Below are 24,163 nucleotides of genomic sequence, written 5' to 3' on the forward strand. Positions count from 1 at the left end.
TCCCCCTGTGGGAAGTGTTTAAGATGGAGCAGGGTACCGAGCCCGCAGGCAGCACATGCGGCTGAAACGTCAGTTCTGCACGGTGGTGGCTCACGGCTGCTTTTCATCCAGTCGCTGAGATGAAGTAGGAGTCCCTGGCCTACGGTATCTCCTATGTCAATCCTCCTGATGCAGCGGTGTAATGTCAGTCCACCCATCTACGGTGTGGAGCAATGAAAAAATAAAGGGGCTCTGCACTGCTCTTCCAGGCTGTGAAAACTGTATTTCATCTTCATTGTCAAATGCAAGCTAAATTGTGTCTGCTGCTCACACCTAAATCTTCTGGCCATCCAGACAACAAGGGCACAGGGGCAATCTTTTCCCAGCAATGTGTATAATGCTGTGGGCAGCTCACATCTCCAGAAAGACTCTCACTGGAAACATCTCCAGAGCTTCTCAGGATCGTCACATCAGTGCTCCTTCCCCCAACAGCAGCCACCCAAGGCGAGGGGTATGGCTACATTTCTTCTGCTCCTCCCGGCATCCTGTGGCTAGGATGAAAGGGGCAAAACACCCTCTCTGACACGGCTTCCTATGGCAGACTCGGGTAAACCACTTAAGGGCAGCGTAATCAGCTGTGCGGGCACTGGTGGTGGTCACTGTGATTTTGGGTGTCTGTAACAATAGTGTCTTCGGTTGGCTCAGTGTGACCTCCCAAACACCTTGACAATCTAGTTGCATAAATGCTAGTCCTAACTGGTCCAGCTTTCCCAGTTATAAAATAAGAGCAATTAATACTACTATTTAAAAAAAATTCAGGGATTCTGTGAAGAGAATTAATGTGTAATTCTTTACTTGCAGAAGTTTTAGAGAGTAGTAAACACCAAATTAGGTATAGCTGCTCCTTTCCACAAGAAATAATTCAAAAACATCTGCCATAAATTGACATGGATCCCATGAATACGTGAGAAATGTATAGGCTAGACACCATTTCGAGTCCAATATGCAATAAAACTCTTAAATTAACTGGGACCACACTATTGAGTGGGAGGTTAATTGTCCAAGGGATCTGGCATTTTGGACATTTTGCTGTTGCTTTAAAATAGGAAGGGCTACCTACCGTGGCAAATGTTGACCATACTGTGGTGAGGGGAGTGGTAAAGAATAATAAAAAGTCAATCATGCATCAGTGTACCTTTAAAAAAATACATTTGTGTTCATTATTTAAAGATGCATTAAGAGGTACAGGAAGGTTTTGCTGCTTAGGTTCTCTAAGGGGTTAATAATTTATTTAAACATCTCCCTAGATTATTTTTCAGAGCACTTTAGGAGCACTAGGAACATTTCTTTGGGACGTTTACTGATGGGAACATGCAAGGATAGCCTGTTTTTTCTGTTACCTTTTGGATTATACCAGTGGCAATTAGCTATGCAAGGAGGATCAGCTACAACAGGGTGTTAAAGCAGATGTGTGACCCGTGGCCGCTACTCCAGGCATTGCTACTTTAACACTTTTTTCAGCATGTGTAGACTGGACTGGCTCCTAGAACAAAAGCCTGAAGCAAAACCTGTTCTTTCTCGGTCTCCTGAATCTGTGAGAGATCTTTGGTTTTATTTTGTGATTGTTATTAAAACTTTCTAAGGAAGAAATAGTGATGTTGATAAACCAACACAAAATACATTTTTTAAGATTACACTTTGTAATACAACTTTGTAATACACTTTGTAATAAAACTGTATCACTGAAACTACACTCACTGCCATGCAATTCTGAAGAGTTCAATTCACCAGCGGCAGAATTGAACACCCCAAATTTCATAGCAGATGTTTTATATATTTAGACAATGGCTGAAGAAACAGTGAGCTGTATCTTCAGATGCTACAGAAAAATTAGGCAATTTACTTGAAGGTCTGCCTTACAGCTTTAAAGTGGTCAATGGAAAACCAAATATGTTCTATAGTATGTGTAAAAATTAATCCTAAAATATTTATATTCAATAAATATGAAAGTATTTGGATGATTTAGCATGCTCTGCTGTTCTATACTGGAATTAATCACAGAGATGGCTTCTCCCTATTTCAATATTAAAACAAAAGGGGTGTGCTTGCAGTGCAGCATCCTGGGAATTCAGCTCAGAAGTCCAATTAACAACAACTAATTCCCCATACTGCCTATTTACCCCTAAGAGTTGACTAGATATAATGTCATGCATTTTGCATTTAAGCTTTTAATGCCCAGAGGATAACAAAAATCTATCCTGATCACTTTTTATTTTCATCATAAGAGGACAGAAGAAAGCATCCCCACTTCCCCTTTTGTTAAGTGTATCCATGTCTCGGCGCTAAGCCTACGGAAGGAGCTGTTTCCTGCCTTCTCCCTGTGCCTCCCTACCTTACTTCTCCATAAATGCCTTCCTGCTTCAAGAAGACAGGAAGGTAATAATCCCTTTGGATGTGTATAGATAAGTGCATCTTAAAGCAGTGTAGAATTATTCGCCTTTGAGCAGTGATCTACTGCTCATTCACTGGACCAAGTTCACTGCCCTCTGGACTGTCACACTGTGTTGTATGCCGCGTATACTCCCCTCACACTGGTTGTCACTGCAAGAGCTATCAAGTTAGCACCTTGCTGTGAACATATTTTAAGAGCTGGAACTGTAACATACTGTAAATGGTAATGACCATGCTATAAAATGCTATAGATTAGGGAAATACTTTCAATACCTAGAATTATCTTCCGCAACTCAATTTTGCTTACAATGTAAATCAGATTTGAATCAAATTCTCCAAAGGTAAACATCCAGCACATTACAACATGCTTTAGATGCAAAAGGGAGAGAAGCAGAGAGGGATTGAGTGGTGCATATGTGCATACGAGGCTCTGGATATTCCTCACCAGGTACAACCTAAACCATACATTAAAAATTAGGGACACATTAAAATATCTAGCTCTCTGTCCAGATGTAATGGTGTTTAATGGAAAAAATTAAGGCCCATATACATCTGTATTTATGACGTTCTGCAACAAAGAAATAATGCCATGGAACACAAAATCACTGGTTGAAGGGAATTTGGAAGAAAAAGGAAGTTGTTTGAGAAGAAAATAACAGAGCATATTAAAAGTAAAGCATATCACACTGCTTGATAGCAACACAAAATATGACGCTGTGCTGAAAAAAATGCATGGATCAATGTTAAGTAGTTGTGCCTGCAGAGCTGCAGGTTATTGTGCAGAAAACTGCCTACAAAATATTTCTGCAACACTGTACTTTGCTGTGCGTGGCAAAAACCCCAGAAGGTGTTACTTTTTTTTTTTTTGGAGCTGTGATGAACTTGGCTTATGCTTGGGATCAGACTGCCTGCTCCTTATGAGGGTTTCTGAATTGCACATTTGCGGATTCAAGGCCAAATCTGAATTCACAGCTAGCTTTCCAAGTACTCAGCTGCCAAGAGCCAGGCTTCTCACAGGTCCAGGAATCGGAACAACTGAACGGGAATGGAGCTCTTCTGAACATCCCAGACTAATTGGCTGATTCGTCTCTTAGCAGGCGCCTGTGACAGAAGTTGAGACAGCTGAGTGCAGTATTTCTGACATACTCAGATGCGAATTTTAGTACCTGTCTGTACAGAGCTGGCAGGTGCAAGAAGGGCCCTCCTCTGAACTTCTGAAGAAAAGCGTTGGCTGCATCTCGTTCTCAAGCAGGTTTTTAGATCACTCTGCACCTAGATCACTGCTCCCTGTGAGCAGCAAAAAGAGCAAAAGTCTGACAGGCTGATCCTGAAACATGGTTCTGTGGAGAGCAATACAGTACCCACATTTGTGTAACACTCCACAGTCAAAGTTCCCGCTTGCTGGGAAGCAGAGGACAGCAGCACTAATGATTCTCTCCCTTCTAAAGCCTCTAGATTTTAAATGCTTTGAGGAGATTGAAGACAAGCATTAAATTTTGATTAAAGGGACACTGCCAACACTACATTAAGCTTAGAATTTAGGGGTTTGTAACAGGCAGGTGTAGGTGGATGGCAGGTTGAATGTAAATATTTCTTTGCAACAGAGCAAAGACAAGTATCTTATCTTTGAGCTGAGAACAGAAGGCATAAAAAATTAACTTGATTAGAAACAAAAGTAACATGGTCCACTCTAGTTTTGCTACCAAGGGAGAAAGAAATGCTGATGGGAGACACCATGTAGCTTCCCAAATGTATTACAGCTCACCAGCTGTTTGGTGTGCAAGAAGCCTGTTTAGTTGGTTGGGTTTTAATGTGGTTATGACAAAAAGCCATGCTGAATTCCTATTTTAATAAACTTACTAGGGACTGGAGTGAAAGGAAAGGTTGCCACAGGTAAGCTGGCACAAGGACTAGGCTACACCTAGCAAATGCCTTTGTGTCTGCTTTTAGTTTATAGTGAATAAATACGGGAGGTGAAGCTATCTTGTGTTTCATGTATGGTCCACTGCAGCTGACGAGGGAGTACCTAATTACTTTCAATGATCAATGAGTTTTACTGCAACTCATTTTGCCTATGATGGGAGCCAGATCTGAACCAATTTTTCCAAGGGGAGATCCTAAAAGGCAGCACCTCACTGTAGCTTTAATGTGCACTAACCCTATAGAAAGACTATCACCCAGAAATGCTCATTCTCAGAGAAATGATGGCAATGTGAATCCAGATCTTCAGCTGATAAAAACCAGCTCCCTTAACAGAGCTACGCTAATTTATAATAGCCAAAGGTCTGACCCCACATCCCTACAAGAATTAGCTGCAGCCACAGAAATCTTCTGCAGTAAAGATGTAGCTCAGTTTGGGCTTGGCTCAACCAGAAGCAGGGTTTCTGCTGCAGATTTCTCTGCTGTCTTTGCAATATTCATTCAAACAAACCTTTCAAGGGAGCAGGCCAGAGAAGGTAAAGGCAACAGTGGCTATGATCGTCTTCTTGTTCTTCGTAGAGTATGAAGGAGTGAAGCAAACCTCAGATAACCGACCTGTGGCTTCAGATGTATTTTGAGTGCAATGGTAGTGCCTCCTCCCAGGGTCTGTGCAGCAGGTGAGAGGTGCTTCCCAAAGCTGTAGCATTAGGTATATATGATAGATAACAGAAGGCATGAAATAAGGCCGTGTGACTGCACTGGAGATGGTAGAGTTGCAGAAGGGTGCTGGAACACAAATTGAAAACTACTTGTTAAACAAGGTTAATTTGTTCTCCTTCCACAGTGTAAAATGGCTTCAAACACTTCTAAACTAGGTCATTTGACTGCTCAAGAAATACATGGTGCCAGGCAGCTGTCTTTAGCAACAAGTTTATTGGAGAGTTTGATTGCATCCCAAAAGCATGCTAGATATTTCTGACCATATCAAAGAAAACTCAACTATATTATCAAGGCACACTAATGAGGCGGTTTGTTTAATTGAAATACTTTAAGTTTCCATGTAGTACAGCATGAAAAAATCATTATTTTCATTAGATGAGCTACTCGTTAGCTGAAAATCTAAGTTACAAAATATCACAGTGTGAGATAATAAATACATTGTAAAATGCATTAAATCCAGGTTATTAAAAGGAATTTCTATTTAAAATATATAGCCATGTAATTTGAGCATACTTCCTAGTATTAGGAATCAGGTTTGGTTCTTTGAAAAATACAGCCCAACCCAAAGGACCTCATCATGCTCTCATTGCAATCGCTGTCAAAACTCTGACCCGCTATAGCCTGGATAAATGACCTGATTATTCTGTGTCACAGTTCTGCAGTAATGGGCTCTGCGTGTAGCAGCTAGCAGTTCTGAGGCTCACCTAAAGGGCCCAATTTTGGCCTTGAATTCATCACTGCTCTGTTTGATGCAGTCATTAACAGCAAGTCAGGAAGCACTTTATAGCTTTTATTTTCAGGGGCAAATGCTTACCTAAAAGTGTAAGACTTGGAGAATTTGTGAGTTTTATGTAAGAGCGCGCATCTTCATGGGACATCTCCCATGCCATTGGTCAGAAGTAGTTGAAGAACTGTACTGATCTCATCAACAGATTTAAGTCCACGATGAGTTTGGGTGAAAAGGGGAAAATGGCTGGAAGGGATCTCTGGAGCCCATCCAGTCCAACCCCTCTGCTCAAACAGGGTCAGCTGGAGCAGTTTGCCCAGGACTGTGTTGAGCTGGGGTTTGAGTATCTCCAGGGATGGCGATTCCACAGACTCTCTGAGCAACCTGTTCCAGTGTTCGACCACCTTCATAGTAAATGAGTTTTATCTTATGTGTAGATTGAATCTCCTGTATGTCAGTATTTCCTGTATTTCTGGCTCTGAGTTCTTTACTCCCCCTTGCTTGGTATTTATACAAATTGATAAGATTCCCCTTGAGTCTGCTCTTCTTGAGGCTAAGTGAGCTCAGGGTCCTACTCTGCATATCAAGAGTTCTTCCTGATCACCAGCATTTAAACATTGATCTAAGATGAGAAGGAAATTGTATTTTGGTTTCCGATTCACAGATGGGCTTGTTCCATGTGAAAAAAAGAGTAATGTAAGACTCCAGAGCAACTATTGCTTTGTGTAGTTTTATCCTTCTTCCCTGCACCACTCTGCCCATCTTTTCTATGTCTTAGACTAATGAGGGTATTTTGTCCTCAATTCTCATATCAGTGGTTCCTTCCTAATTTACTACTATACATACACCAAGGGATCTTCTGCCTCATCTCACTGGTACTTTCTCTCTCTCTCCTCCCTTGCTGAGGGATTAGTTTGCCAGCACTGTGAAGGTGTCCTTGCAGCATTACTCTGTCACTAAACTAGCCAGCATAGTTCACCATGGCTGTGAAGAAACAGCCCCAAGGTTTAGCAGCCACTTCTTAATTCCTGAGGAGTCCTGGGCATGCATTCAGGTTGCCTCCACGTGTTGGCATCCACTGATGTTGACACATCTTCACAGCTATTGCTCTCCCTGCCAGCTAGTCAAGCCAGCAATGCCGAATAGTGCCACCAAGAGCACATAGATACCGGAGGAGATTCAGAAAGGACTGCTGAAAGATCGCCTTAGCTAGCAAGCCAGCCAGCGATTCAGGAGAGCATACAGATTACAGATGGTGCAATAATCTCACGATTGGCCAAATGTGGAGCCTAAGCAATACTTATATGGAGATGAGCATACATTAAAGGCTGCCAATGTGACAGCAGAGAGGGCCAATATTGAGGCTTGCCCAGGAACGGGCACGCTGCCCCCACATAGCCACCTGCTGAGATCGTTCATGCCAGAAATGCAAGTAATCCTGGTAAGGCAGGTGCCTGAGGGGATCAAGTCCTTAGTCAAAGACAAGAAATGCAAAAACCCAAGCCCAGGCCACCTTCTCACACCTGGCAAGAGCCCCTCTGCATTAAGCCCGCAAACTGTAAACCCTGGAGGTTGGAGTGCAAGGGATGAGAGCTGCACCCCACACTCCTGCCTCTTCCCTCAGTTATTAAGACAGACTTTTCTTCCTTTGCAGAGACAAAGTTGCACATTTTTGAGTTATCTCTTGCTCCTCTCATTTTGTGTGGGTTTTGTTAAATATTTTTAGAAGTCTTTCCTTTTTTTTTCTTTTTTTCTACTGGGGCCAACAGGGATGCGGCTTGCAGATTAGTACTACTGTTAGCTCTCTTTAATAGGGCTTTTCTTATCCCATTTAAGTAGAATAAAGAAGCTTCATTTGTTAGCTTAAAAAAAAATCAAGACTTTAATTCTTGATCATTGCTCCCAAGAGAACCCAGTTGGAGTTCTCTCATCATCACTGATCAAGTCTGAACTTTTTTTGTTTGCTATTCAATTTCAGTTGCTTTCATCATTTCAGAGCACTAACAGGCTTTCAGCCCCGCTGAAACAGGGGATGGGGCTTTAACCATACTGCGGTGAAGTCCCTGTAGCAATGGAAAACTGCTGCACAGCATTTAGCTATGTGCTCTCCTCTACATAAAACCTGCATTTACATTGAATTACAATTAACCTTCTATTTTAATCATAATAATCAATATTCCATATGGCTTTTCCTCCTTTTATATTATTTGTTGTAGAGAGACTGGCAGTCAATTTCTCTGATTTCAGACCAGTGAGAGATTTTATCTAAGACAAGTGTAAAAAATTTTCTGATTACTAAACTGCTGTAGATCACCATCTGGATCCACTGCTAAAATGATATCCATGGAATGAAGCTTGCTTATGGTACGGAAAAACTTGCTCTGATGTTTTATAAATAGTTATTTTTTTCTTAAGAGATTCCAAGGATGATTTTGCAAGGGAGATCAGCATATAAAGCAAGTCTGCAAAGCAGTTTTCCAGTGGGCATGCGATCCATCCAGGCCCTTTCTCTGGTTGCTCGTGCCTACCATCTCCTTTATGAGGAGATGCCGGAGTGGGTTTTTCTGAGTAAAATCTTTCCTAAATTTGCTCTTTGAGTGCTTCTTGAGGGTGAATGTTACCCAAGCTGTTAGGCCTTGCACAGGGAGAAAGCTGTTGTGATCAACTGATCGAGTATAAGCCACTGTTGGACCATTCCCAATAGGAACAACACAAATCCTGTCTACTGGCTATCGGTTTTGTTCTTCAGGGTCCTTGTAACCTTCAGTATGGGCGAAACCCCAGTTTCCAGAGACAGTCTGAGTAAGACAGCAAGGTCCCAAAATAGTCTGCTCAGCCTCTGCTGCTTTTCAGCTTAGTTTTTGTGCCCAGGGTGCTCAGGGTGCTTCTCTGCGTTTCTAAGTTTCTCCTAAGTGTTTCATGGCTCGCATGTCTGAAGGAAGTCATCAGCATCAGTTTTGGGTGCATTAAAGATGTTGACCTGGCAGAAACAATACAAAATACATGTTCCTTCAACCACAGCCGGCAGAGGGAAGGAGAATCTCTGCTGAAGACTCATGTAGTCCTTTGCTGAAGAGAAAACAGGCACAGTGCTCCTTCTACTGAGGAGCAGTACATGGCTCCACCTCAGTCCAGCTGATACCACCCAAATTCCCCAGATTTTCAGTGCTCGAGGTCTGCAGCCGGCTTGTGGTTTCTCCCTGGAGGGCTGAACTGTGGGAAGAGTGCTCTCTGCACCTTGTCAGTGCCTGGGAACAGCTGCAATTCGAGACATATAAACACTTTTTTTACCCCAAGCAGATTCCAATTAATGTGCAGATGGAAACGACATAGATGGTCTGTGGGAGAGAATCCTTGCTTGGCAAGGGATGGAGTATTGCTTTTATAAAACGCCGTAAGAGCTCTAGTAGCAGAGTTCCTTGTTTTTTAAGATCCCAGCTCCCAGTTCAGCAAGCTCAGATTTGTACCGAAGGACTAATGTTGCTGGAATGTAAACCTGTCATTTCATGGAACAGGGATGCAGAAGACAGTCAGGAAAATCAACTTCTGCAAAAATTACATGATTTTGTGTACAAGGGAGAGAAAATTCAATTTTGCAGGTGGGAGCCTGCCACAGTTTAGCTGTCAGGGGCAGGAGGAAACTTAGAACCATGAGTGGGCACCTAGCAAAATAGTGGGGACATGAGGAAAGCCCAGAAATGTGCACCTTCTCTCATTCTTATTTGGAATCAACATCCAGAAGAGACAGTATTTTGTTGCAAATTTATTTTCAAATCCTCACAGCTTTATCCAGAACACATCAATTTTCAGCCTTAAACTCCACAATGAAGAAGATGTTACAGTGGGACACTTTCACTTCAAAAAAATGTTAAGTCGTGTGGTTGGTTTACCAGTGTGAATCTCCTGCTGTCCCTTACGCAGCTGAAAATGCTACACGCCTCTGCATCAATATAAAATATTTTCTTTTGAAAGGACAAGAGGAGACTGCAGAATTCTAGTTTTAGGCACCTTGGATTTAAACATCTTAGACTTTAATCTTTTTTCTCACATTTCCTTCTCTATGAAACAAAACCAAATTCAATCTTTGTTTGTCCGTTGTGATTTTTGAGAAAATTAACTGTACATAATTACTTTGCAAATAATTACTTTGTAAAAATTACTTGTAAAGCCTTTAGAGATCTTCAGATGGTAAGGGGTAGAAACATAATGGACGTGATAACCCTTTCTTTCTTCTTTCTCTTATCATCACTATAACTTGTTCTGTTTCTCTATGTTTTCCCACAAATACTGCCAAAGAAGGAATGACATTGCCAAGGAATCACATTGCCAGAGAGTGTTTTTAAAGTCAAGAGGCAGATTTTCTTCTGAGTTCTTCTTTTGTTAGATAAATGCATTGTCATTCTAGTTTCCAAACATGGTTAGTATGGCTAATTGCTCTTTCATCCACTGAAATTTGAGCTGATTAGGTCAGGATGAAAGTAAAGGGCTTTTGCCATATTGTATGTGGAACACATTTTATGTAGAAGCTACAGGGCAGCTTCCACCTGGCATTATCATGTCCCAGATGGGTTATTTTGGGTTATCATAACAGGTTGCTTATTAATTGGGTTATTAATATAACAGATTCTCCCTAAGCATATCCAGGGGATTGGGTGGTTAATACATTACTATTTTGCCTTAATGTATGGTACCTGCAAATAATATGTCAAAAAGCTCACTGATAGGCTTTGCAAATGAAAAGGCATTCTGAACTGAATGTATGAGCTAAAAAAAGTTATGATTTCTGCGGGGATAAAACTCTAAGCTGAATTGTGCTGTGTCGTGACTAATCACAGTTTAATTTTCTTCTGCAGATGGATCCATCCTCAATAGAGGGCAGTAGAGGATGAAAATGTAACTGTTGATCTGTTCGCTGTTGTGTTCAGATCAATTCTCTAATATTCTTTTAACTGGCTTTAAAATGGACCCTTTTATCTTGAAAAAGGAGGAAGTAAGAGTGTTGGACATCTGGGGGACACACTGCTAGCACCCAGATGTTAGCATCCTTCTGTACCATTTACTCAGTCAATGCTACATCAAGTTGTGCTGGGTAGGTGGGCGGGAGAGTGAAAGCATGGAATGGGAAGTTAGGGTTGTCCTGGAAGGGAGAAATCACTAGTCCTGTGCCTTCACAAGGGAAAAATCCTGGCATTGCTTCGTGACTGCAGTCTATTAGCTCACAGCGGCCCTGGGAAACAGCACTAATTCTCTCAGCGAAAACAAATGGAAACTTCCCCGTGCATGTGTCAGTATAATTATTCTGCCAAAAATAGTAGCAGATTTCAACTACCTAGAGGTTTTGTTTACAGCTGGTAAACTCTGTTGGCTTCAGCCCCAGCTGTGAAAGCCAAGTAGCCCAGCTGGGCGCTGGGAGGAGATGGCACTGCCCCTCACAAGCAGGTGGGAGCTGAGGCAGTAGCAGCCTTTGGCCTTGGCAGGGTGACTGCCTTGCTCAGGGCAGGGAGAGCAAGGTGCTGAGGCAGGACCAGGAGAGGAAGCCAAAGCTGGACTGCGGGAAGAGCTGGGACATCAAGGAGCTGGGGCACAGCCAAGGTGGGAAAGGCCAAGGTGGAGCAAAAGCAGGGTAAAAGCTTTGAGCGGCCATCCAAATGTACTGAAGCCTAGACCTAAATACCACACTGGAGACCCTGCCTTTCACTTGAATCCGCAAGCACTTCCGTGGGGTGGCCTTGGCACAAGTTAGGCTCTCTGAGGTACAAAGCTAGGCCTGTATGTATGCTTGGTTGCTTTATGATGCATATCACAAAAGCATAATCCAGTTTGAAGTGTTACAAATAGTGCGTCCTTTCCACAGTGTCCACTGGGCAAAGCAATGATGGGGTGTAAACACACTTGTAACATGTAAGACGAGTCTACTTTTTTCTACCTGCCAAGCATGGGTACGTTCGGCATCTGACACCTAAATGTCCTCTTCTCCATCTCCCTGCTTGTTTCCACAGCTTCATTCCCTGCTTTGCCTTGGCCCTTCCCACCACCACTGTCTCAGATCTGCTGGTCCTCTTTAGTTCTGCCACATGCAGCTGCAGTGCTGGTGGCCACACTACCCTCCCCGTACTACTACTGTGTCATGCCTGATCTATCATCCCTGACTGTGCCATCTTTGGTTAGATCCCCACCACTCACAGTCAGCCATCATGAAAGATCCAGGTCTTTTTAATAAGCTGCAGTAATTAAAGCTTGCTAGCGATCAGGTAAGTTCTTACATGTTGTAGCTTTCTGCCTCTTCTTGTTCCTATAGAGAACAGCAGACAGCGCCTGAGGTAGCCCACAGTGCTGCCTCAGTACAGGCTGTCGTTTCAAGTTTATCTTCCTCAGTACCAACTGAGAAATGCAGCAAGCCTACTCCAGCTGACAACAAAAAGCAAGAGTCTGCTCAAAGAGAAGGACAGGGAGGAAGAATCTGTTGTGAATTTGGACAGGGGAGGTCAAAGAATTTGAGGCTTCGAGGGGAAGGTCTTTTTGGTCCAGAACATGTTACGCAGAAGACACAAATGTAGGATCTGAACTCAGTTTAGAGGCAGGTTATGAAAGGCCCTTGGAAGATAGATCAGGAGAGGGAAAGAGTTGCTTAAAAGGATGAGGAACAGGATGTCCACATAGAAGAGTTTCCAGTGGGATCCAACAGCAACATAAGGTAGGGTAGAGTGAGTCCTAATCCCCCAAATCTCTCACAACAGTCACCACAGCTGGGCACCTTGCCATAAACAGCAAACAAGCAAATAACAGAAAGGCAGAGCCACCACTCAGGGAAGATTTTTTGGATGGGTATCTGCCTGCATCAGCCAGAATTCTTCTGGTCCTTCTTTTCTGTAATATCTCATGTACCAAACCTACATGGGCTGCACTTTAAAAAAACCAAACCACAATCTTTCCCTAAATAGCTTGCTCTTCTGTAAATGCCAACATCAAGATGGCCAGAAGGTTCACTGGGGAGAGAAGCAAGACACTGCTGTCTTCCCACTCCCTGGTGGCTGAGCTCCTCTGCCTTATAGCTACCCTGCTGCAGCAGCTCTGTTCAAAGCTGAAAAACTCCCACTGGTGATGCTAGTACGCTTGGGTCCCAGCGATGAGAGCTGCCTTCTGCAGATGTATGAGCGCAGCCAGCTCATTTTCCCGGGAGGTGATAAGACTGGTTGGGACAGTAAATAATTAGCTTTTCTGCCTTCGGCTATAGAAATGATTATGAATTTTTAAGCACTGAGAGTGATTGAAGCCATTTCTGTTTGCTTTCTTTAGCTGTGTTGCAAAGTTTAGCTTCAAGAAGGAAAATACCCTCAGAGGAGGTTGACAGACAGGTGGGAAAATATAAAGATGCCAAGAGATCAGAGGTAAGTCAGTGAGCATTAAAAGCTGGGGGAGAAAGTCCTGATAAAAGGGGGTGGCTTTCATAACAAAGGAATTATCTTTCTTGTTCAGTCCTTCCTTTATCTGATAACAGGCTATTCCCCCAGAAAGTTGGCTCCTGGGAAGTTAGTTTTAAGCAGAAGTTGAACATGAAAGTTCATTTCTTGGCAGAAGTTGCTTTCTCTTTAATTTATTTATTTTTGTAAATTTATCCTAATCCTTTTTTTCTTAATTAACAGGATGCTGAAAGACACTGTGGAGAGGAGTTGTCTCTATTAAGACACAGATAGGATTTAATCTCAGAAGTATACTGCCTCCCCCATGGCCTGCTCAAGGCTGCCTGGTTATGCCTCCTCTGCTGACGGCATTTCTGCCTCCAGGACTCTTGTCCTCTCTGGCACACTAAGGGGTCCCCTGATGCCACATGTTGTGATGCTGGCTCTTGATCAACCTACTTGGCACAGCAATGAACCTGGAGGTACTTCAGGTTTTTCACACAATGCCTCATACTTATTAACTTTATGTGTTGCCTTGTCAACTGAAATCAATATTGATAATAATAAATGCATTAGCAATTAATTATAAATGAATTGACATTCCCTGGAAAATGCTTCTAAGGTAAAAACATGGGAGGACATTTTCTGAAGGTTCCCTGTTTACCTCTTATATTGCCTAAATGTATTAGCCTTGCAATTTTCTAGTGGTTTTAAAATGCTTACTAAAACATGTCGTTTTTTCAGCTGCTCCTCCACTTTCTCCTTGACCCACTATCTGGCTGGGCCAGAAGGCCCCTTGCCCCAGCTCCAGTGTCATCTTGCTGTTGTATAGGCAGAGCAGATACCACACTCCTTCTGCTGTTGCAACGGAGACTGCAAATCAGACCATGCAACAGCGGCTGGCGTGCACTGAGGAGCCCGATACCATTGCATCAGATTGAATCAGTGCATTGAAAACTTCCTCAAGGTGGCAGTGAGGGCCCAGAACAATTGGCCTAAGGTGTGATGGCTCCTGAAATAGGAAACTGTGTTGTCCCACCATGGCACCATGAGCCATTTTCCCTGCTGGAAAGACTGGAATAAGTTGTGATTGCAGATGGAGGCTTTCTTTCAAACCAGCGGGACAAGCTGAACAAGTCTCCTCCAAGTCCTGCAAGAGGGAGACCAAAATATATTTCCCAAAAGAAGGATTATCCGCCTCATGGAGGAAAGTTAAGAGGCTAAACAAAGAGGAAGAAACAGGACCTTCTGCTAAACAGAGCAGCTGTATGACTTTAAAATGCTGTTCCCAAAATTATCACACTAGTGTACAGCTGCCACAAAGACAACATGATTTCTTGATGTTGAAGTGGCATCAGGGTGACTAGAGTGACCAGTAAGAAAATGCAACTACATGTTTATCCAGCCAAAACCATTTCCCTTCAAAGCCCTCCTTCATAAATTTATGAAGAGGTAAGGCTTGGAAAGAATCTCCTGCAATCACCTTGTCCCACACCTTCCTGTGAGCCAGGATCAGGTTTAGCCACCTCATCCCTGTAAGGCGTTGGTGTAACCTCTCCTCAAATCTGCCAGTGAAAAGGCTCAACATCCAGCGATAAATTAATTCCCAAAGTGGAGCTTAAAATCACTTTCCTGCAAATTATGTTGATTTATTTCTGTCTTTCTCACAGTGGCCACGGAGAACAAATGATGGCTGTCCTCTCTAAAGCAATTGTTTACGTATTGGAAAATTCCTATGTTTTCCCCCATAGTCTTTTTCCTCTAGACTAAACAAACTCGGTTTCTTCAAGGTTTCCTCATCACTTATGTTTTATAAACCTTTTATCATATCTGCTGCTTCCTTCTGGACAGTCTCCAACTCATCTGCATCCTCAGTTCTGCTGGGCCCTGCTTGGCGAGGGCTGACAATCTGTCGCTAAGAAAAACGCCACGCTTCTGACTGAGACATTAGAGAGCTGTTTCCAGATTCAGCATTTTTCCACTGGAGGTGTAAGCATTTTACCTTTTGTGAGTACCAATAAATATATATAAAATAAAACAAACAAAACAAACCAAAGTCTTGCATTCTTGAAGGTGATATGTCAACTCTGCACTTCAGTGGCTGCTGTCTTTATAAAACACTCACATGTGTTCCTTCACACTTTCTTCGCCTAGCAGCATGGCTGCTGAGGCAGTCAGGGGCCTTGCAGTTAGGAACTCTTCTAGAAGAGCCTCTTACAAGGCAGTGTAATTAAAGTCAGCATTCAAAGCATTTCAAATAATCAAAAAACTAACCAGCCCCCAAACAGAGGCAGAATCAAAGAGCCTAGTGTGGAAAGAAATCCAGTGACCCTGAAGGCATGAGCAGCCAACCCAAAGAGATTAAATGACAACTGAGGGAAATGGGGGAGGAACTGATGGCATCAACAGTGGAATAACAAACAAATGCAGGAGACTTCAAAAAGTGAATAACTGGGCCATCAAATTACATATGTATTGGGATAAGGAGAAGCCTGTGTGGTTAGAGTGCCCAGGCTTGGTTTAATTCCCCACCATGGAAGTCATTGGGTGTTTCCTCATTGGTATCCGTCACGGCTACCAGCGAGCACTTGTGTAGTCTTGAATGGTCCCACACTCACAGTCAAATCAGAAACACTGTCTTGTCTTCTCGCTAAGCCTGAAAAAGGGGTTGTGCAACCAAAAGCTCACCTGTTTTATTCATCTGTATTAGCTACAAACCTTCCACATCAATATCCTTAAACCATGATAGCTGCTATCATGAAGCTTGCAAGTTTTGTGTGTGGGTTGTTTACCCAAGAGCACTCAACTCAAGAGCAGTCTCATTTCCAAAGATTTCTTTTCCATCTGTGGGCTGACTGATATTGCACAAAATGCTCAACAAAATATAGTCAGCAGCTCGTCTCTGATTAGAGCTCTTCATTGAGGAAACCTCCTTGATTTCAACTTCCAGACAAATTCATGGATCCCTCCTGTTTGTTCTCTAAGCTAAGCAGGAGCTTTATAACCCATACATTGGCTTCTTCTGTGTTTCCAATAACTTTAGGAGTGAAGTAGAAACTCCACATTGTCTGCATCATGGAATTCCTTTAAATGGTAGAACTGGGACCAACTCATCCTAAGGGTGAGACCAGCAAAAAAGAATTTGGTGCAATTAATTTAGCAAGCTTTCAGCCTAGTGTTTGTTTAACCAGCGTGGATGAGAGCAAAATTCCCCTGCAGCCCCTTTTAAACACCTCAACTAAGAAAATAAGCTTGAGTATGGTAAAGAGCATGTTGATATCCCAAGGGACCAGAGAAAGTGCAACAGGAGAGCGCCTCATACAGAAGGGGGAGTGTTAAGCATATTTAAACCAAACATTTCTTTCCCTTTCCTTTGGGATAAAACTATTTCCCATAGAAACTAAGGCTGTGCCCCTACATGTGTAGCCCGGGGAGAGATGCTTTGATGTGAAAGAGAATCCTGGTAAAGTACCGGATGCAGAAGCCAATGTGGAAATAGGAGGGACTTCCAGAAACAGGAAAAAGCATTGTCCCAGAGGGGCTTCCATCTCCCCCCTCCAGGTCGTCATTCAGACTGTCTGGCTAGTTTCCTCCTGCCAGTCACTTTGCCATAAGGAAAGTCTTGTCTTAGACATGGGGCAAAATTTTAAAACTTTTCCCTTACTTCAGAGAGCTGACAAAGTGAAAATGTGAGATTTTACGGCATAATCTAGATAAAAAAACTAAAGTGAAAATTTCACAAATGATAAACAAAACTCTGCTTTCAAGTGTACTACAGAAAAGTCGGAGAAATTGTCAGTGTTTCAGGAAAGCAGGAGTGCCATAAATTTGATTTAATCTAGGGAAGAAGGGAGAGTGATTTAGCTCTGAAAGTTTTTAGGAGGAATACAAAGAAATGAATGTGAGTATCAGCCTGAAATTCTTACAAGTATGTGCACTCGTATGCTGTTGGACCTACAAGGTAGGATGAAGGGAACCTGCCCACAAAGTGCAGATAAATTGCTTTAGGTTATGGGTAGGACAGTCTCAAAGGCACGTGGTGTGGAGGATCTGTGTGGAAACAGATTGGTATTGCAGGATGGACAGCCCATGGGGAGACTGTTCTAGAAAATAAATCTATTTCCATCTTGCTCTTTAAAAGAGCCCAGTGTTACTCTCTCCTTTCTTCACCCTTCACTGAGATTAGTGCTGGTCATGGACTTGAACTCCAACAGTGAGCTTACACGGAGCACGCTGCTAGTGCCATCACATGACGCACAAAGAGCAGAAGTCCTCCTGCACACTCATGAGCAGACTCTGGTCACATGCAGAGTCTGTTGAGCAGCAGCAAAAGAGAGTACGAACCATGGTAACTTGTTATTGTACAATAAGTCCCTCCTCACCCTCCAAGTTTTCACTGTTATCAAGGTTCTTGTGGGTGCTGGTTCTGAAACAGCTGATAGGCAACTGAAGTATCATTTGATCAGAAGACCTTATCTAGGCAAATGGCCCTATGAAGATAATGGGTGAGGTTTGTTTCTGTAAGTATTTTAGCACGAGGCTCACGGATAATAAACTACATCATCATTTCGTTGTATGCTTTGGCTTGCGATGACAGATCAAGTGGTGCATTCTGCAACAGTTTGTCAGCACTCCCACTAGAAAGCTGTGAAGGTTTAACACTGCATCCCAAAGTAAAATCTGACATGTCATTTTGCACCCAGAACAGTGTGTTTGTTTAATTACTTAACCAATTTTGTTGAATTATTTCTTTGATGACTAAAGAGGACTTCCTACTGATGGTCTCCAAGATTAACGATACAGGTATATTTATTAGTAAGTTAGCACTTAGTGCCTACCTCACATAGATGAAGTACACTCCCTGTCTTCAATATCTTCTTGCACTGACTGTCTACTAAATAGATTACTGCTCTACCTAATGTTCTTAAAGCTAAACAGAACTAAACATATGGATTAGAAATATAGATCTCTAAGCACTGAAATGTCTTCCTGAAGATACAGGGAGCTGGAGGAGGTCAGCACTCCTGAAAACTGAGCCACAGGATCAATGTCACAGCTAAATCTTTGACGTCACAGCTAACTCTGATCAACATTTCCCCGGATGTCCAGTTGGCAATGCAAAGTCCTTTGAAATAGGACCCAGAGCTGGAGGAAGCTCCAAGCCCTCCTGTACAAGGACTGGCTTCCTCTTTCTCTTTAATGGGAGTAAGAGTATTTTGCTCTTGCATAGGGAGCCCTGAGGTGTATTTAATTAATGCTCATTATGAACTCTGAGAGGAGCTTGAGACATAAACATGATTATAGCTTCAAAGCCTAGGGGATCACTCACATTTTACTCAGCTCTCTTATGCTGGCAGGGTTCTTACTGACCTCCATAAAATCCAAGTAGACGGAACAAAGTCTTCAGGATCTGGCCCATAATGTACCTGTCTCTCACTCCTGTGCTGGACTTTGCTCTAATCTGTCCTACATTCTTCGGGCCTCATCTATTCCTTGACTCGATCAGCCATTCAGAGGTGTTGCTCCTCCAGTAGTGGTTCTCATACAAACACTTGCTTACTATCAAACAGCCTGGCCCTATTAATAATAACTTTAAAGGGAACAGAGAAAGGGAAGACAAGAAGTAGGTTCAGTTTAATAAGATTTCTCTTTCACCCAAGTTTTATGTTCTTTTCTTTTATCTTTTTATCAAGGCAACTGTATTCTGAAAAGCCTCCGGGTACAATAAACAACAGAAGGTGATGCAATGGCTGCTCGTTATTGCTTGATGGGTGAATCATCCTACTAGCTGTTATCTCCGTTATTGGAACAGATCACTCGAGGGCTGCATTGAACATGGGCCACAAAAAGTAACTGTACTAATGTCATGATGTGACATGTCAGTCTCTTTATTTCTAGAAGAGTTTCCTTTCAATTGCACATAGATAAAATAATAAGAAGGGGTTCCCATGGGATATATTAAAAATTATACCTGGGCCTTATTTTTATCAAAGCTCAGTTGGTACCGACTGGCCAAATCGTGCAGCCTGTGCTCGTGCCAGTGAGCAGCTGTTCATGCAAAAAATTCCACTGAGTCAGCAGGGCATCTCAAGCGAGCGACTGCTCCCTGTTCAGAATTAGTACTGAGGTTTTTCCTACCCCACCCTGCTGTTTTACACAAAATGCCACATCCTATGTAGTTTCTATCATGTACGAGGGTACTCTTTTTTTTTTTTCTTGTTTTCTGACTTTTATGAATATTGTATTACTGGGACCAAACTGAGAATGCAACATTTCTACAGGCAGTATCTGATCATTTAAAAAATGCCAATGTAAATATGCTGTACCAAAAGCAAAGTGACCTCTTTTGTCTTTCTTACACATGATGCCTAGTCTGCACGAGGACCTCAATAACTAAAATTCTAAAACTGACCTGCCTGGCAGAGGAGGCTGTTCTATGGGCTCGTATCCGAGGTCCTCCAGCCAAATTACACTTTTGACATACAAAGCCTAACTCTTGGTGTTAACTATACAATTTAGCAGCTGTGATACGCTTTTGCTTTGGATATTTAATTATACTGACCTATTGCCTTACATCTGGGCTCCATGAAAACATTTCAGTCCTTCAGGAAGCAGGCACAGAGGCAGCAAAGAAAATTTGTGACTTTAGGAAGTGCCTCTGCTGAGCTGTCTCTAGTTAGCCTCTGCAAACCAGATCTTGTTTACTCCACAGTATTTTGTGGCTTTTTCTCCCTTTGTTTCTTGCAACTCTTTGTGCGCCATTTCCAAACCCAAAGCTTTCAGGGTCTGAACCAACAACTCTAGTACCATCAGCTGTCCCCTGGGAGTCAGATGTGGTACTGCATAGCTATAATCAGACCACATAGTGCCTACAGCAGAAAGAGGCTTACACTTTATGCAGAACTATCTGTGCAGAAGGAGAAATCAGGACAGCGTGGGCTGTAATAAAGTTATACTATTGCTTATAAACAAAGACCACTGTACTGTCCTCTATTCACATAAGGCCATCTTCCCCCTTGGCACCAGGGAAGAGATATGTAACAACAAAGGGGTCTAAAAGCCTTCGTTAGGCATGTCACTGATGAAGGAATTTAAGATTGCAAATGTACAGCTGCCTGGCCAAAACCAGCCATACAGTGGTAGAGCAAGGCAGGGCCACAGCGCTAAGGCAGTACAGCAGCGCACAGGTAAAAGCGATGGGTGTCCCAGCACGGGCAGATCTCCCTGTGCAGCCATCCAGACCAGGCTAGCAGCTGCAGAAAAGCCCAGGGTGGGGTTAGGAGTGGCTGCTTGAAGCTCTGTCTGCCACCATTTCCCTACCTGTGAATCGCATGTCCCTAAAGGAGCAGCAAAAGTCCTAGCAGTAGCCTCAGTACCTACTTAAATACCAACATCCCTTACGAGTCTCACAGAAGTTCATCTAAGCCTCCACCCCAGGCAGAAACACAATGGAGTAGTAAATCGGAGGGATACAGTGATCATCTTCATCTCTATGGTATAAACTGTACTTGGAGGCCACAATCCAGCTGTGACTATATACCTACTACTAAGCTCCTTTCAGCTGCACGTTTTGAAGACTGATTTGTCCCTCACATTTTGATTTGACATGCAGTGGAGAAAGAAACGTTTCGGAGATAAGCCCTTTCTCCCTTTTGCCATTAACGTTTCTCATTCTCTTGATTTAAAAGATTTACAATAAATGGCAATGAATACTCATGCACTAGAAACAAGTGATGCCACTAAATTTTTAAAAAAGAGCCCAGAAAGAGACATAGTTGTGATTTCTATTTAGCTATGCTTTCTTTATAAAGGGGTGTTTCCGAGATGAAAGAAGTAACTGTTATTGTAAAGTACTCTCCATTTTGAATCCAGAAAGCACAGGAAGCTGAGCAGTCTCTTTGTTCATCCAGCTACTGCTGCTGCTGGAGACAAAGCAAGTCATGCATCTACATAGTCTTATGTTGATTTTGCTTTTCTTAGACAAAAGCTTTTCTAAGGGGTGGGGTCAGTCAACAAGAACTGAGGAAAAGGGATTTGCAGTTACAGCTGTACTGCCTTCTGTGCCCTTGGTCAGCTTTCATCTATTTCATTGCTGTATACATTAGGCTATGGCAAAGTCAGTTCAGAGAGAGAGGGAAGGAAATATCAGAATAATGCCAGCATCCTGGGAGAAACCTTGCCCATGGAGATACAGAGCAGCAAAGACCCCCTGGCCCGATACACCATCCAGCCTCTCCAGCTGCGGCATATTGGGTGTTAGTTAAACGGGAAAGAGATATTGATGGTTGCTCCCCCCTCCATTTTTAAATGAAATTTCATATGGAAAATTGGAAAGCTGTTGACCAGCTCTATGGCTGGTGAAAATATTTCTGAAAATGCGACCAAAGGTTTTTTCCTTGATAATTTTTAAGAGTTTGAAGGTTAATCAAGACTTCAGCTTAGGATAAAGTTCCAGCAATTCTAAGGAAGCATAGGTTTAAAATCTTCTGGAAGAAAATTTGAGAAAGATAAGTAGATTTGCTGGCAAGAAAGTGGGTAGATCTCTTACTCAGAACAGTCATGTGCTACAGAGGTATTTATTTTTCCTAAATTTCAGCATTTTTTACATCTGCTTGAAAAATAAAATAAGGTAGAATGGATTGTATAAATTACATTGTATTTACATTAAATATAGCTTTAGAGTCTTCTAAGATAAAAGGATTTTGCCCTTCTGGATTTTGCTTTGTTACACTTCAATTCAGGGTAATAATATCAAGCTAAGGAGACTAATTGTCATGGGCTGAATCTTCAGCAGCTGGAAATCAGCATGGTTTAGCAGAGTGCAGTGCTATGGATGAGGCCTTGACACCACGTACTATTTCTTTGGCACCTACTTGAGCTAAAAGGTGGAGTGGCTATATATGTTGTGTGGTAGGGGGAAAAAAAAAAAAAAAAAGCTGAAAGAGGAATCAGGCAAGTTAATTGCATGACAAGAAAAAACAGGAAAGTCCCATGAAAACAGAACCAATGCAATGCTGTCCCTGCGCTCACTGACCTGAGTCTGGAGACATGTGTTAACAGCACACACCGCAGCCTGAGGCAGAAAAATGTGATGTGGTTGACAAAACTGTGGCATGACTAAAGACAGAGCATGTGAATTGTATTTATGTACTAGCCTCTGAAGTGGAGAGCATATTGTCAAGCAGCCTGAGGGAGCTGTATCATACGCAGCTCCGTGTGCAGCATAGTATAGCTGTATCCCATTAAGATGCTAGCAACTGAATATATTAAAAATCCTCTTGGAGGCTAAGGGTCCAATCCTCCTGCAGTGGAATCAATACAATTTTTGCAATTTATTTTTAATGGAAGAGAACCAAACTCTTTCAGCTGTTATTCATCTGAAGGGTTCACATGCATACACAGCAATCAGTAAGACTAGCAGAGAGCTATGTGGCTTGCAGTCCCAAAAATGCCCTTCCATAATCACACCAGAATGACTAGGGGTAGGCTTGCATGGTATATGGGCACAGACACACAACTACTCTGCCTGTATCCTGCCCAAAAGCTAAGCAATCCACTCACTGAGCCAAAGCTATCAAACACTGTCTTTCAGAGCAACTAGATCAGCCTACAGCACAGAAATTTGTTTTCTGATTTGAATATACACCTAGATGTATCCTAAAAGATAGTGGCATTTTATAGTCTGCTGTTACAAAGACCATCACCTGCTATCTCCTTCCCTTCCCAACCTTTTTCTTTTTTTTTTTTTTTTTTCTTTTTCTAAGCTTCATAGTTCACCTCTGGCTAAATAACTCATGTGCATGATTTTGTTTCCATCTCTCTCAGGAAATATACAGAGCCAGAGAAATAATCAGAGCTTTAGTACACCAGCTTCCTGCTCTGCTTCTTGGGGAGAACAGGCTGGGTCCTGTTCCGCCTTCCTGGGCAGAGAGGACTCTGCTGATGTTGGTGGAGCTAAACAACAGTAAAGCATGAAAACCCAAGACACAGTCATCCACAGAGGGGATCCTAGGCTAAAAATACGGGGCAGTTTCTTAAAAAGCCAGATGTTGGATTACATAGGAATTTCCATTAAGTGCAATAAATGTTTAAGTTTTCCATTTGAAGTGGACTTGAAAATATAACTCAACGCATCCTGAAGGCTCAGAAGCCCTGTCAACACATTAAAAAACAATAATAAAATAAATCCCACAATGTGTGTATGTGTGGTGGCTCACGACCAAGTGCTGGAGGTGGGCAACGGTCGTCCTCTTCACAGGTGGTGGTGTCCTGCACCCTAGCTCTGCTGCAAAAGAGAGGATGGGGAAGGAGCCAGCTCTGGGTCCTGCAGGACTCAGACCTCAGTGTGCCCCTTGGGAAACTGCTGCAGCAGAGCACGCTGCTTCTGACCACAGCACAGCAGAGAGGGACTGTGCTGTTTAATAAATTATCTTACTGCACTGCTACAGGAACATCTCCAGTCCTACATAATTAAACCAGGATAAATTTCACGTGCAGGCCATGGGAGCAGATTTTAGTGCCCTTCCAAATGTGGGGGTTTTTTTTGTTAACTGCTTCTTAATCTCATTCCCTTAACCACTCACCATTCCGTGCGTCCCAATAGTAGCCCATAAAGGTGAGGCCACTTCGAGATTTTCATTGCACGGGCAGGCATCTTCATCTACTTGGACAAAGGCAATCTGAGTTTTACGTGAAGAGCTGCGCAGCAGTAGCAGGTTCAGCTTCTTACCAAGAAATCAGTTACTTCACAGTGGCTCTGGTATCTCTGGCTGCAGCCAGTTGTCTGAAGTAGAGAACTAAAGAAAATACCTTACCTCAGGTTGGTTTTTCTCTTGTCTGTGTTGTAAAGACCTTACGGCAGTTCTCTTAAACAGCAGAACATGCTACACTCTCAGGAGCTTTTCAAAGAGGGGCAGGAAAATAGGGACAGTTTGTACAGTCTCTTCAAACAGAGGCAGCTTCTTCT

General features: G+C 42.6%; 1 long non-coding RNA gene across 1 annotated transcript; it reads right to left on the reverse strand.

The window, feature by feature from the left end:
- Positions 1-2,935: 2,935 nt before the first annotated feature.
- Positions 2,936-24,163, reverse strand: LOC129783827 (uncharacterized). Its single transcript, XR_008745806.1, has 3 exons — positions 24,012-24,163; positions 4,862-5,136; positions 2,936-3,717 (listed from the first exon to the last, which is right to left on the reverse strand). It is a non-coding gene; the product is annotated as an uncharacterized LOC129783827 (long non-coding RNA).

This window comes from Falco peregrinus, chromosome 2 (genome assembly GCF_023634155.1).
Source record: "Falco peregrinus isolate bFalPer1 chromosome 2, bFalPer1.pri, whole genome shotgun sequence".
NCBI lineage: Eukaryota > Metazoa > Chordata > Aves > Falconiformes > Falconidae > Falco > Falco peregrinus.